The 14,107-nt window shown below is 38.0% G+C and overlaps 1 pseudogene; it reads right to left on the bottom strand.

Annotated features, from left to right (window-relative positions):
• Positions 1-845: 845 nt before the first annotated feature.
• On the bottom strand, positions 846-1,347 carry LOC118635703 (annotated as a pseudogene).
• Between the last annotated feature and the right edge of the window lie 12,760 nt (positions 1,348-14,107).

Here is a 14,107-nt window from a genome sequence, read left to right as displayed (position 1 = left end):
TACAGTAACATTGGCAGGGGGTTTGGGGGACTGGGTCATAGAGGTGAAGGGATTAAGAAGTGCAAATTGGTAGTTACAAAACAGACATGGGTGATGTAGAGTACAGCACAGGGAATATATTCAATAATATTGTAATAACTATGTATGGTGCCAGGTGGGTACTGGAAATATCAAGGGAACAATATGTAAAGTATATGATTATCTAACCACTAAGCTATACACCTGAAACCAATACAAAATAAAATTGAAAGTAAAAAATCTGGAAAGACATAAACATTCAGACCATAGCACGCAGTCTCTCCGCCATTTCACCTCCTCCCCATTCTTGAACTGGACTCCCGTGACACAGAGTTGTTCCTTTTATATTAACTGACATCAGAGGATGTTTTGTGTTCTCCTGTCTATTTTTTTATAGTTTAATGTATTTTAATAACAAACTTACAGGAACAGCACAGAAGACAGACAACTTTAAAAACATGTACTTGCATGTAGGACAACTCAGAAAAGTATAGTGAATGGATGGAATCTACTGTATGATAAAAATGCTACAAACACCATTTAGTTGCCATCAATAAGAAATTTACTTGTTTTTAAAAAAATCCAAATGCTGGCATTGTCCAGAAAAATTTAACAAGTTCATTTATATTGTTATAAAGTTGAACGGCTGAAACTTGTTCACTGAAACATTTTGACTTGCATTAATGCCTTATGTCCCCGCATTTATATTTTAAAAATTCACACACAAATGAAAATGGAAAAACTGCTAATACCTGATTTCTGCCCCCTATTTTCAACTTGCAATCATATACTTAGGTATCTTTTGACCCCATGGGAAAAAAAAAAATCTAACGTTCAGAACTACCAATTACAGGAAGAAGAGAATTTTTTTTTTTTTAAAGAATGAAATGTTTCCCATCATAGTGGATTCTTAAGCAAGTTCTCCACGTATGTGGCGTGCTAGCTGGATGTCTTTTGGCATAATTGTTACACGTTTGGCATGGATAGCACACAGGTTGGTGTCTTCAAAAAGGCCAACCAGATAGGCCTCACTTGCCTCCTGCAAAGTACCAACAGCTGCACTCTGGAAGTGCAGATCTGTTTTGAAGTCCTGAGCAATTTCTTGCACCAGAACGCTGGAAGGGAAGTTTGCGAATCAGAATTTCAGTGGACTTCTGATAACGTCTAATTTCACGAAGTTCCAAGGTACCAGGCCTGTAATGATGAGGTTTCTTCACCCCTCCAGTAGAGGGCAGCACTCTTGAGAGCTGCTTTGGTAGCCAGCTGTTTCCTTGGTGCTTCACCACCGGTGGATTTGTGGGCAGTCTGCTTTGTATGAGCCATTGTATAGAGACTTCTTTACTTACCTCCCTTCTCCTTCCGCTCCGAGCTGGAGGCTGCGCAGGCGTTAGAGAGCGACGGTGGCTGCGAACACCTCCTGTCTATTTTAAAAATATATTTTTATTGCTTTTTTAGGGAGAGAGAAACATCGATGTTAGAATAGAACATCAATTGGCTGCCTCCTGCAGGCCCCCTAAGGGGATCAAGCCTGCAGCTTTCTGTGCAGGGGAGGACATCCAACCAACTGAGCCACACTGGCCAAGGCTCTCCTGTCTACTTTTTATTCTAGGTTTGTCTTCACCTTTAACATAAACTAACAACCATCTTCTCATTCTGATCAGAGTGTCAAGTCTTCAGCAGCCTTTCCACCTCCTGTTCTAAGGTGCACTTTCAAATCTGCTGTGAAATGAGTTCTTCATTCAAATTGTCTCTTGAATTGTGTTACAAATACAGGGTGGAGCAAAAGTATGTTTATAGTAGTTGTGAGCATGCAAAACAGAGTTTGTTCTTGTATTATTATTTATTCATTATTGTATTACTTTCTATATGAATAACTGCAAACCTACTTTTGCCCCACCCTGTAGTAAATAGACTCTGAAGGAAGGTCTGCTTTGCCTGTGAGTAAATACATAAACTATGGGGGATAAACTCTGTGACATTTATTTTGGATGTGAAGTCTTTTTTGTTTTGTTTTAGGATGATTGTTTCCTCATTTATTTTTGATCCTTTTCTGTTTTCTGAGAGTTCCAAATAACCAAGGTTGCTATAAAAATCACCTCTGGATAAGTGAAGTGCTGCTGCCCTTTAAATATACTTTAAATTTAATTTTATATTAAATTTAATTAATTTCATTTAAAAAAAAAGAATCATCTAGAGAACTTCTAAAAGACCTGAGGTCTAGAATGCACTTCTCACCAACAACATCAAAATTTATTGGGATCAATCCCAGGCATCAGTGATTTTCCTTCCTCCTTTCCTTCCTTCCTTCCTTCCTTCCTTCCTTCCTTCCTTCCTTCCTTCCTTCCTTCCTTCCTTCCCTCCCTCCTTCCTTCCTTCCTTTTCTTTCTTTCTTTTAATTTTATTTTTCAATTACAGTTGACATTCAATATTATTTTATATTTGTTTTAGGTGTACAGCATAGTGGTCAAACATTTTTATAATTTACAAAGTGATCTCCCCAATGATTTTAGTACCCACCTGGCACCATATGTAGTGATTACAATATTATTGACTATATTTCCTATGCTGTATTTTACATCCCCGTGACAATTTTGTAACTACCATTTGGTACTTCGGGCATCCATGTTATTTTTAAAGCTCCTCAGGTGATTCAAAAGCAGTCAGGGTCTAGAACCACTGCATTAGCTCAAAAGTAGCTCATTTATCTTTACATTATTGATTTCATAACAATTTGGTCTCAGATTTTTTCAGTGACACCAGATTCTCCTGACCATAATCTAAGACTCTCTTGAAAGTACAGTAGAAGCTTTCTTCCCTGATACAATCTGGACCAGTTACTTATGAACTAATGGAAAAAATCCAGTTAAAGTGACAATTCATAAAATAAAATAATAATGTATATCTTATTTAATAGAATAATTTTATCTAAAATGTGCACATACTTCAGTTTTTAATGTAAGAGTATAGATATGGGATAGTTTACCAGAATATATCAGTTGGTATACTGAGTTCTGCACACCTTTCTTTATTTTAACTTTATTGAGGACTAATTGACAAATATAATTGTATACTTAGGGTGTACAGTGTGATGACTTGATATGTATATAGATTGTATGATGTTTTCTAAGAAAAAGATAATTAAAATGTATATCACCTCACATAGCTAATGTAGGTAACTTTTCTGTGGTGAGAATGCTTAAGATCAACTCTCAGCAACATTTAAGTATATAATACCATATTATTAATTATAGTCATTATGATGTTGTATATTAGATACTTAGAACTTATTTTTTATAGCTGACAATGTGTGACATTTGTATCACATCACCACATTTTTCTCTCCCTTCAGCCCCTCGCAACTACCAGTCTATTCTGTTTTTATGAAATCAGCTTTTATTCCCCCTCAGTTTTGAGATATAAGATTAGTGATGTGGAGTATCTTTTTAAAAATTTATCTTGATTATTGAAAGTATTACAGATGTCCCACCTTTATACCCCATTGACACCACCTTCCCTGATTCTGCCCCACTCTCCCTTCACCTCACAGTTGTCTATGTCCGTTGCTTATGCATATATGCATATAAGATTTTTGTTTATCTCTTCCTGCCCCCCCCCTTTCCTCTGAGGTTTCTCTGTCTGTTTTCTACTTTCATGTCTCTGGATTTATTTTGTTAGTCAGCTTATTTTCTCATGATATTACACAAATAAGTGAGATCATGTGATAGCTGTCTTTCACTGACTGGTTTATTTTACTTAGCATAACACTCTCCAGGTCCCTCCATGTTGTCTCAAAGAGTAAGAGATCTTTCGTTCTTACAGCTGCATAGTATTCCATTGTGTATATGTACCACAGTTTTTTATCCACTCATCTACTGATGGACACTTGGGCTGTTTCCAGATTCTAGCTATTGTAAATAGCACTGCTATGAATATAAGGTGCATATATTCTTTCTGATTGGTGTTTCAGACTTCTTAGGATATATTCCTAGAAATGGGATCACTGGATCAAGTGGCAGTTTCATTTTAAATTTTTTGAGGAAACACTATATTGTTTTTCGTAGCAGCTGCACCTGTCAGCATTCCAACCAGCAGTGAAGTAGAGTACCCTGTTCTCCACACCCTCACCAGCACTTTTTGTTTGATGATTTGTTAATGATGGCCATTCTGGCAGGTGTAAAATGGTACCTCATAGTGATTTTTAACTTTAATCTCTCTAATGATAAGTGAAATTGAACATTTTTTCCATATGTCTCTTAGCCATTTGTATGTCCTTTTTGGAGAAGTGTCTATTGCATTTATCTTCAGATAGAGTGGGAGGGAGGGGAGGAAGAGAACAAGAGAAACATCAATGTGAGAGAGACACACTGAGTGGTTGCCACCCACACAACTCCAACTAGGACCAGGGACAAACTGCAACTGAGGTACATGCCCTTAGTGGGAACCGAACTGGGACTCTGGTCCATAGGCCAACACGATGCTCTAACCGGTGAGCCAAACTGGACAGGGCTAGGTTCTCTGTGTATTTTTAATTGGATTGTTTGTCTTCCTTTTGTTAAGTTGTATGAGCATTTTATATATTTTGGAAATTAACCCTTTATCCAATGTGTCATTGACAAATATGTACTCCCATACAGTGGGTTCACATACGTTGGTTGTGAAAGTCCTCCTTGAAGAGTGAGGTGTCCCAGTCCCACATCAGTTCCCCCAACTCTGGGTTCCAGTGCCAGGAAGAAAAGTCCCCATAACTTCTGGCTGTAAACACCAGCAGAAATTGAGGCTGAAGAGGCTAAGGCTGCTGGAGTACCACAAAGTTCCTCTTAAAGGCCCCATGCATGGAATTACTCAGACTCACTACCTCCAGCTCCAGCATTGGGGAGGCAGCTTAAAAGGTACCAGAGACATATGGTGAAAAAAAGAGTTGTTTGGCATCAGGGTGAGAGCTGAAGAGGCAGCTTTCTTCTGGAAGTACATGATGGCAGAGGCTATTGTTCCTTTGGTGAACCCTTCCCCGACAGGGCTGGCAGATGAGCACCATATCTGGGCCTCCAGCAACCTGGCTCACACTGCTTGTTCTGCCCTGGTGATTCCCTTAGGCCCCACCCAAACTGTTTCCACTGGCTTTACCATAAGTTTGGCCTGTTTTGGCTATTGTTTCAGATTTTCCAAAATTCTCTCAAATAAGCTGCATCTGGCCTCAGTGAGCCCCATACCTCTTGCTAAGTTGTCCCAGGCTTAGCACTAGAAGCAGCCAGCCTAGGTTCACAGCTCAACTTTGCCTGGGTACCTGCAAGCCCAGCACAAGAAGCAGAAATCTGCAGATCACTTTGAAGCTTATGCCTGCAGGTCCCAGGTAGAATACAGGCAATGGCTGACCTTGCTCCAGAGCCAGCACACCCAGTGGACAGCTCCAGACCACATCGAAGCACCACCACCCAACCACCTTCACAAGTGACACGCTCGATGAGTGGACTCAGTGAGTACAGGAGCCCTGGTGACATAAGTCTTGCTCTGTGTGGTGGGCCTCTGCACTGCTGATCCTCTAAGATAGTAAGAGGTCAGTGGTCTTTGGGCAGAGTCAGTCCTTGTAGCTTATCAGCCTGAGTAAATTCCTTCCACTGATGTGCCAATAGCAATCAAGACTCAATTACAACAGAAGGGTGCACCTTGAGGGCCCAGCTGGGGTGATCGAGGACACCAACTACAGTAGGCTACCCTACCAAGCCTAGGAGACATAGAAACTCTACCTAATACAGAGAATCAAACACAGGGAGGCAGCCAAAATGAGGAGACAAAGAAACATGTCCCAAATGAAAGAACAGAACAAAACTTCAGGAAAAGAACTAAACAAAACAGAGATAAGCAATCTAACAGATGAAGAGTTCAAAACACTGGTTATAAGGATGCTCAAGGAACTTAGTGAGAACTTCAAGAGCATAAAAAAGGATCAGACAGAAATGAAGGAAGCACAGTCAGAAATGAAGGAGGCACTAATTGAAATAAAGAATAATTTACAGGGAGTCAATAGGAGAGTAGGTGAAGCCAAGAAGCAAACTATTGATTTGGAATATAAGGAAGCAAAAACCACCCAATCAAAACAGCAAAAGGAAAAAAGAATAAAAAAAAAAAAATGAGAATAGCATAAGGAGCCTCTGGAAAAACTTCAGGCATACCAGCATTTGCATCATAAGGGTGCCAAAAGGAGAAGAGAGAAGCAAGTAATTGAAACCCTATTTGAAAAAATACTGACAAAAAAGTTCCTAACGTGGTGAAGAAAATAGACATACAAATCCAGGATGAGTCCAGAGAGTCCCAAAGAAGATGAACCCAAAGAGACCCACACCACGACATATCATAATTAAAATGTGAAAGGTTAAAGACAAAGAAAGAATCTTAAAAAGCAGCAAAAGAAAAGCAGTTAGTTACTTACAAGGGAGCTCCCCTAAGACTATCAGCCAATTTCTCAAAAGAAACTTTGCAGACCAGAAGGGAATGGCAAGAAATATTCAAAATGATGAAAAACGAGGACCTACAACCAAGATTATTCTATGCTGCAAGGCTATCATTTAGAATCAATGGACATATAAAGAATTTCCCAGACAAGAAAAAGCTAAAGTAGTTCATCACCACCAAACCAGTGTTATATGAAATGTGGAAGGGTCTTCTGAAAGAAGAAGATAAAACATATGAACAATAAAACAGCAATAAATACATAGCTATCAACAATTGACTCTATAAACAAAATGAATAAACAGGACAGAAACAGACTCATAGATACAACGAACTTTTTGGTGTTTGCCAGATGGGAAGGTGGTTGAGGGGATGGGCAAAAAATGTCAAGGGATTAAGACGTTCAAATTGTCTAGAAATACAAACGTCAAAGGGAAGAGGGGAGGAGGGGAAGGAAGAAATAAACCAAGTAACTTATATGCATAACCAAGGGACACAGACAATAGTGTGGGGAAGGTAGGATGGGGGCAGAGTGGGGAGGAGGGGATCAATGGAGGGGGAGTAGGATATCTGTAATACTTTCAACAATAAAGATAAGTTAAATAATGTGAACAATAAAAACTAAATAAATAAAAATTAATACACATACACACAAAAACAACCACTACAATAAAAACCACCTTGAATCTTCTGTGTAGCTCACAGGTTTTACTCCCATGGTTTTGGATCTTGCTCCTTAGTGTGTGAGACCCTGACCTCTTGGGGAGTTGTCTGGTGCAGGCTAATGTGAATCGTGTCCCTGGCTGGTGCTGGGCCACCTGGCTGAAGCCCTACAGGATAGAATCTCAAGTAGCTTGGTGGGCATGGCTTCCGTAGCCCAGAGACTGGATCCAGTTCGGGGCTCATTCCTTAAATGTACTTGTTCTGGTTGTTTTCTGTTTTTCTATGGCATTGGCTCTGCGGGGTGATGGGTCCAGTAAGAAAGGCTTAAATAGATTTGTATTTGGTGTTGTACCTGTATGTTGTAGGAGGGGGAGGCAGTGGTTTCTTCACCTTGCAATGCCTCAGCTCTGCCTGAGTTTTTGCCACCCCTTGGTTACTACCCACAATCAGAGCAAGCTTCCCAGACTGGTGTTGTAATGAAGCACTCACTTTTAGCCTGGGATAGTGCTCTCTGAGTCGCCCCAGTGGGCCAAATCACCTCTGATTCCCACTGTCCAATGCTACCTGGGCTCCCTTCTCCATTGCTTGTTTGGGGATCTCTGTGTGGAGCTGACAAGGGGCAGGAGCTGTGTTGCTACACATTTCCTCCAGCTCCCTAGCCGCACTGCACAGCTGTGCAAGTTGGCTCACCCACCCAGAGTCTTCTGTCCCCTCTCTCCTCTCCTTGATCACAGTATTTCCAATTAGCTATTTGCAGGTGGTTTTTCAAGTCTAATGTTCTGCAGTATAGCCTCAAATCTGGTCCTGTGCTAGGAGCAAGCGGACAGAACTTCCTTAGGCTTCAGCCATCTTGCCACTCTCTTTGAGTATCTATTTTTATACATATTGGCCATTGTATGTCTTCTTTGGAAATATTTATTTTGATATTTTGTCCATTTTCTAATCAGATTATTTTGTTGTTGTCCTTTTTGCTAATGAGTCAATGTAGTTGCTTATATATTTTGGACATTGCTCTCTTGTCAAATAATGGTTTGCAAATGTTTCTCCCATTTCATTGGTTGCATTTTCACTCTGTTTATTTTCTTTACTGTGTAGAAGCTTTTTAGTTTGATGTAGTCCCACTTGTCCATTTTTGCTCTTATAGCTGTGCTTTTGGTGTCATAGCTGAAAAATCATTGTCAAGACCAATAGCATGAAGCTTTATCTCTATGTCTTCTTCTAGGAGTATTGCATCTATTTTGAATTGATTCTTGTGTATAGTGTAACACAACAGTTGACTTTCATGCCTTGTATTTAGTTATCTAATTTTCCCAACACCATTTGTTAAAGAGGCTATTATTTCCCTGTTGTGTATTTTTGGCACCTTTGTTGAAGATCAATTGACCAAGTATGCATGGGTTTATTTCTGTTTTCTCTATTCAGTTCTATTGCTCTATATATCAATCTTTGTGCCAGTATCATACTGTTTTTATTACTATAGTCTTGACATATGTTTTGATGTCATAGAATGTGAGGGATCTAGCTCTGCTCTTTTTTTTCAAAACTGTTTTGAATATTTGGGTTCATTTGTTTTCTAAATGAATTTTGGATTGAATTTGTTTTTTTATTTCTGAAGAATGCCAATGGGATTTAAATGGAGATTGCACTGAATCTGTATGATTGCTTTGGGTAGTATAGACATTTCAAGAATATTAAGTCTTCAGTGCATGAACATGGAGTGTCTTTTTATTTATTTGTACCCTCTTTCATTTCTTTTATCAATGCCTTGTAGTTTTCAGTGTATAAGTCTTTCACCTCCTTAGTTAAGTTTATTTCTAAGTACGTCATTTTTTTTGGATGCTATCATAAATGAAATTATTTCTTTATTTTTTTACATTGTTTGTTGTTAGTGTATAGAAATACAATGGATTTTTGTGTGTTGATTTTTACTTATTCATTTATTAGTTTTATTTATTATTTCTGACAGTTTTTGTTGAAGTCTTTTGGTTTTTCTACATATAAGATCTTGCCATCTGCTGTTAACTATTTTATTTATTTCATATTTGGATATACTTGATTTTTTTTCTTTCCTTATTTCTCTAGCTAGGTATTTCAGTATCATATTGAATAAAAGTGGAAAGAATGGGCATCCTTATCTTGTTTCTAGATTTAAGAGGGAAAGCTTTCAGTTTTGCACCATTGAGTATAATTGTTTTTTTTTTTACATATGGCTTTTATTATGTTGATGTAACTAGTTTGCTGACTGTTTTTACTATGAAAGTGTGTTCAGTTTTTTTACATGCTTTTTCTGCAACTATTGAAATGATCATGTGCTTTTTACTTTTGTTTCTTTAATGTGGTATATGACATTGATTGGTTTTAGTGTGTTGCACCACTATTTTTGTCCCAGGGTCATAGTGTATGATCATTTTAATGTGTTGTTCAATGAGATTGTTAGTATTTTGCTGAGAATTTGCATTAATATTTATAAGGGATATAGGTCTGCTGTCTTCTCTGACTTTGGTATTATGGTATTACCGGCCTCAAAAAATGAGTTTGGAAGTATTTCTAATTCATATTTTGGAAGATTTTTAGGATTGGCATTAATCCTTCTTTAAACATTTGGAAGAATTCACCAGTGAAAGCATCTGGTCTTGGGCTTTAATTTGTTGAGAGGTCTTTAATTACTAATTTAATCTCCTCACTAATTATAGATCTGTTCACATTCTCTATCTCTTTAAGATGCATCCAGGTAGTTTATATGAATTTATTCAGTTCTTCTATGTTATCCAATTTGTTTCAGCACTCACGATCCCTTTTTATTCTATGGTATCAATTATAATGTCTCTTTTTTAATTTGTGATTTGAATCTTCTCTCTTTTTCTCTTAGTCTAGATAATAGTTTGTCATTTTCTTTATTATTTAAAAAACAGTTATTAGTTTTGTTGTTTTCTATGGTCTCTGTTTCATTTACTTTTACTTTAATATTTATTTTTCTTTCTGCTAACTTTAGGCTTATTTTTCTTGTTTCTTGAGGTGTCATTAAGATTCTTTCTTATTTTTAAATATAAATATGTATCACTATAATCTTACCATTTAGTCTTGCTTTTGCTTCATCCCATAGTAAGCTGTTATCATTTTCATTTGTTTCAAGATATGTTCTCATTTCACTTTTTATTTCTTCTTTAATTCGGTATTTGTTCAGGAGTGTGTTGTGTAATTTCCATATGTTGTAAATTTTCCTTTTTCCCCCATAGCTCTGGTTTCTAGTCTTATTCCATTTTAATTGAAAAATATACATGATGTGATCTTAATCTTTTAAAAATTGTACAGATTTGTTTTGTCACATAATATATGATCTATTCTGAGCAATATTCCATGTGTTCTTTAAAATAATTTGTATTTGTTACTATTTGGTAGGATATTCTTCATATATTTGTTTGGTTGTTTGGTATGCAGTGTTAACTCCTCTGTTTTGTTGTTGTTATTGTTGATGACGATGATGTTTTGTGTGGATGGTCTACCTATTATTTAAAGTGGTGTATTAAAGTCTACCACTATTATTGTAAAGTTCTCTATTTTTTCTTTTAGTTTCTCAATTTTAATTTCACATATTTAGATGCTCTAATGTTGGTTGCATATATATTTTTAATTTTTATATCTTTCTATATAATTGACACTTATCACTATATAATGTCCTTTTATGTCTTTTGTGACATTTTTTCTTAAAGTTTATTTTGTCAGATGTAAGTATAGCCACTCCTGTTCTCTTTTGGTTCCCATTTGTTTGAAATAAAATTTTCATTCTTTTACTTTTAACAAAGTGTGTGCTTAGATCTTATACACAATGTATAATTTGATTTTTTGACCCAGTTGTCCAATCTATGTACTATAATTAGAATGTTAAATTCATTTACATTTAAATTGATTACTAATAAGGAATTACCTACTATTGTCTTTTTGTTAATTGGTTCCATCTATCTTGGCACTTTTTCATTCCTCTTTATTTCTCCTGCTGTCTTCCTTTCTGTATCATTGATTTTTTTGTAGTGACATGATTTCATTCCTTTCTAATTTCTTTTGTGTATTTTCTGTTTGGTTACAATGGGGTTTATATAAAACATCCCATATTGTGCAATGTATTTTAAGCTGATTACAAAAGTTCAACTGCAAACAAAATTCTACAATGCTACTTCTCCTTCCACACACTGTATGTTATTGATGTCACAAATTAAACCTTTTTTATATTTTTATCTAACATATATTTTTAGTTATAGCAATTTTGTCTTTTAATTTGTCTACCTGAATGAAAAATGATTTATGCACCACCGTTGAATTATAACAGCCTTTTGTATTTTTCTATATATTTTTCTTTATGAACAAGCTTTACACTTTCATATGCTTCATGTTGATGTTTACCTTATTTTTTTTCATTTAAAATTTAAGGAGTCCCTTTAGAATTTTTGTAAAGCAGCTCTAGTATTGATGAATTCCCTCAGTTTTTATCTGGAAAAGTATTTTTGTTTCATTTTTGAAGACAGTATTTGCAGACATAATATTCATGCTTGGAAGATTTTTTTTATTAGCATGTTGAGCATACATACCACTCTTCTTGTTACTGGACAGGGACCAGCCCAGAGTGGGTCTGCCTCAGGCCAGCCTGTAGTGTGTGCGTTCTTGACTTCATTCAGGAAAGATTTCACAACAGCAGTCCAGGTGAATTTGAGAGTACATTTATTACAGCTGGGAACAATGAAACAAAGTAAGGACTTAGGGTAAAAGAAACAACAAGAGAGAACCTCAGCAGTTCTTTGCTTTGACTTTCTAGAAACGTTACAGGAAAACAATGAACCAAGGCGGGGCTGCTGTTAGCTTGCTGGGAAATGAAGGTCACAGTGATAGAAGTGAGCCAAGGAGGGGTTGCTTTAGCTCATTGGGAAGTCAAAGAAAATGAGAGCCTTGGAGACAGGATCAGGGGGTGAGCCTGGATCAAGCTGCTATTGCCTGCTGCTTCCCTTGTTGCAAGTCTCACGGGGACCCTTAGAGTTTAGAAAGAAAGAAAATGTCTGTGCCTTGGAAGGGGCAGAGGCATGCGAGCCACCCTGAGTTTTTGTCCTGAGGGCTTTTTATCCTTTTTTTATTTTCAAGCAATAATCTTGGGGGAAGGTCTCAGCAGAATATTCATTGGCATTCCAGGTGCATTTATAATATGCTGATGTATCAAAATGAGTGTATAAGGGAGTTTGGGATTATTTTTAATCTGTTTTACTTTTATCTTAGGTCAGCCTGGCTTTAATGGGGTTTTTGTTATTTGTTCCCTGACTTCATCTGTCCTTGGGTGTAGCTGGCACAAATGGCATTAATTGGGTCTTTGTTCTCTATTTCCCAAACCAGGGTGATTTAGACTGTGTGTCTTTTGGTTAGGGCAGGGAGATATAAACCATTTGTTCCCAAGTGTCCTTGGTTAGGGAAGATAAGGTCTTGTGATTCACAAGCTGGCTGTAAGTTGTCCAAATTGTTTGGCCTTGTTTAATTATCTTCTGTCAGTTTCCCCATTTCACTTGCCCAGGAATTTTCCTAGCTTCTTACTATCCTACCACATTCTGACCTTCAAGGTTTCTGCTCAGAAATTTAATTATTGTCTTATGGTTGTTGACCTTAAACAAAATGTCAGTTAGCCCTGGCCGGTTTGGCTCAGAGGTTGGAGTGTTTGCCTGCGGTCCAGAGAGACCCGGGTTCAATTCCCGCTAAGGGCACATGCCTCGGTTGCAGTTTGTCCCCAGCCCTGGTTGGTCGTACTGGTGGTGGCCACTCGATGTGTCCCTTTCACGTTGATGTTTCTCTCTCTCTCTTCCTCTCTCTCCCTCCCACTTCATTTGAACAAAAAAAAAAATGAAAAAATGTCCTCGAATGAGGATAAAAAAAGTCAGATATTCCTCCAACTAAAAGGGTTTATTTGGAACAAAGAGAATTGCAATCCAGAACATGCAGCCATGGCATGCCACATGCAAGTCTGCTAGAAAAAATGAGGAAATTATCTTAGAAGAGAAGAGGAAGTTAGGAGGGCTTTTAGGTCTTGGTTCAGGTCAACTTTATCAATTTTTTTTTAATTTTCCCCTTTTGATCAGGATCTTTCTCTCAAAGCATCAGTAATCAACAGTCAGGTATTCCAGTACTAACAGCCTTTTGTTTTTGATGGCAGGAAGTACCTTTTCCAGGTATTGTGAACCACATTGGAGAGAAAGTACATGGACTGGAAATTGCTCATGTTCAGGTTTGACAAGCAAAAGGTATAGAGCTTAACAACAAGAATACAGAGATGCTTAGGCAAAAGGGGATGTTGAGGGAACTAATCCTACTCTCCACTCAAACTATTTAAAAGTCGGTGACCAAAGCGCAGACAGTGTTCACAACAACAACAAAAAAAGACAAAAATGGTGGCAGAGTGAATGGAAGCTACACAGACCATCTCCCAGGACCACCTGGAATTACAATGAAAATAAAGACAAATCGTCGGGAAAAGGCAACAGAAAGGCAGCTTGAAGGACCAAATAACCAGAGACACTGACTCAATCCTAGTAGGCTTGTGGAGATGCAAGGGGGGCTGGGAGCACAATGTTGGCATCGGCCTTAGCTGTGAGCATTGGCCCTGGCTGGGAGTGGCGGCCTTAGCTGGGAGTATCGGACTTGGCTCTGAGTGGGGCCTCGGGTTAAACTCCCAAGAGGCTCCACAGCACAGCCAGGACAGAGGCTAAAATAGCAGCAGCCACTTACCTTGGGCTCCGGCAGAGAAAAGGCTGACTGGACTGGAAACGTGTGGGGTCACTCAGGATTTGGAGGGCGCTCAGAGCTTCTGCTGAGTTGCAATCACGCAAGACAGTGGTCATCTTCTTTCCAGGGCTCTGGGGAGAGGCGGTCCCTCTCTCAGAGATTCAACCCCACCTGGTGGCCATTGAAATGCTAATTGAGACGCATTAACAACCAGAATCTGCCCCCCTGG

This window comes from Molossus molossus, unplaced genomic scaffold (assembly GCF_014108415.1).
Source record: "Molossus molossus isolate mMolMol1 unplaced genomic scaffold, mMolMol1.p scaffold_m16_p_2, whole genome shotgun sequence".
NCBI classification, from domain to species: domain Eukaryota; kingdom Metazoa; phylum Chordata; class Mammalia; order Chiroptera; family Molossidae; genus Molossus; species Molossus molossus.
The sequence above is the reverse complement of the archived record's forward strand: the minus strand, read 5'-3'. Positions and strand labels throughout refer to the sequence as shown.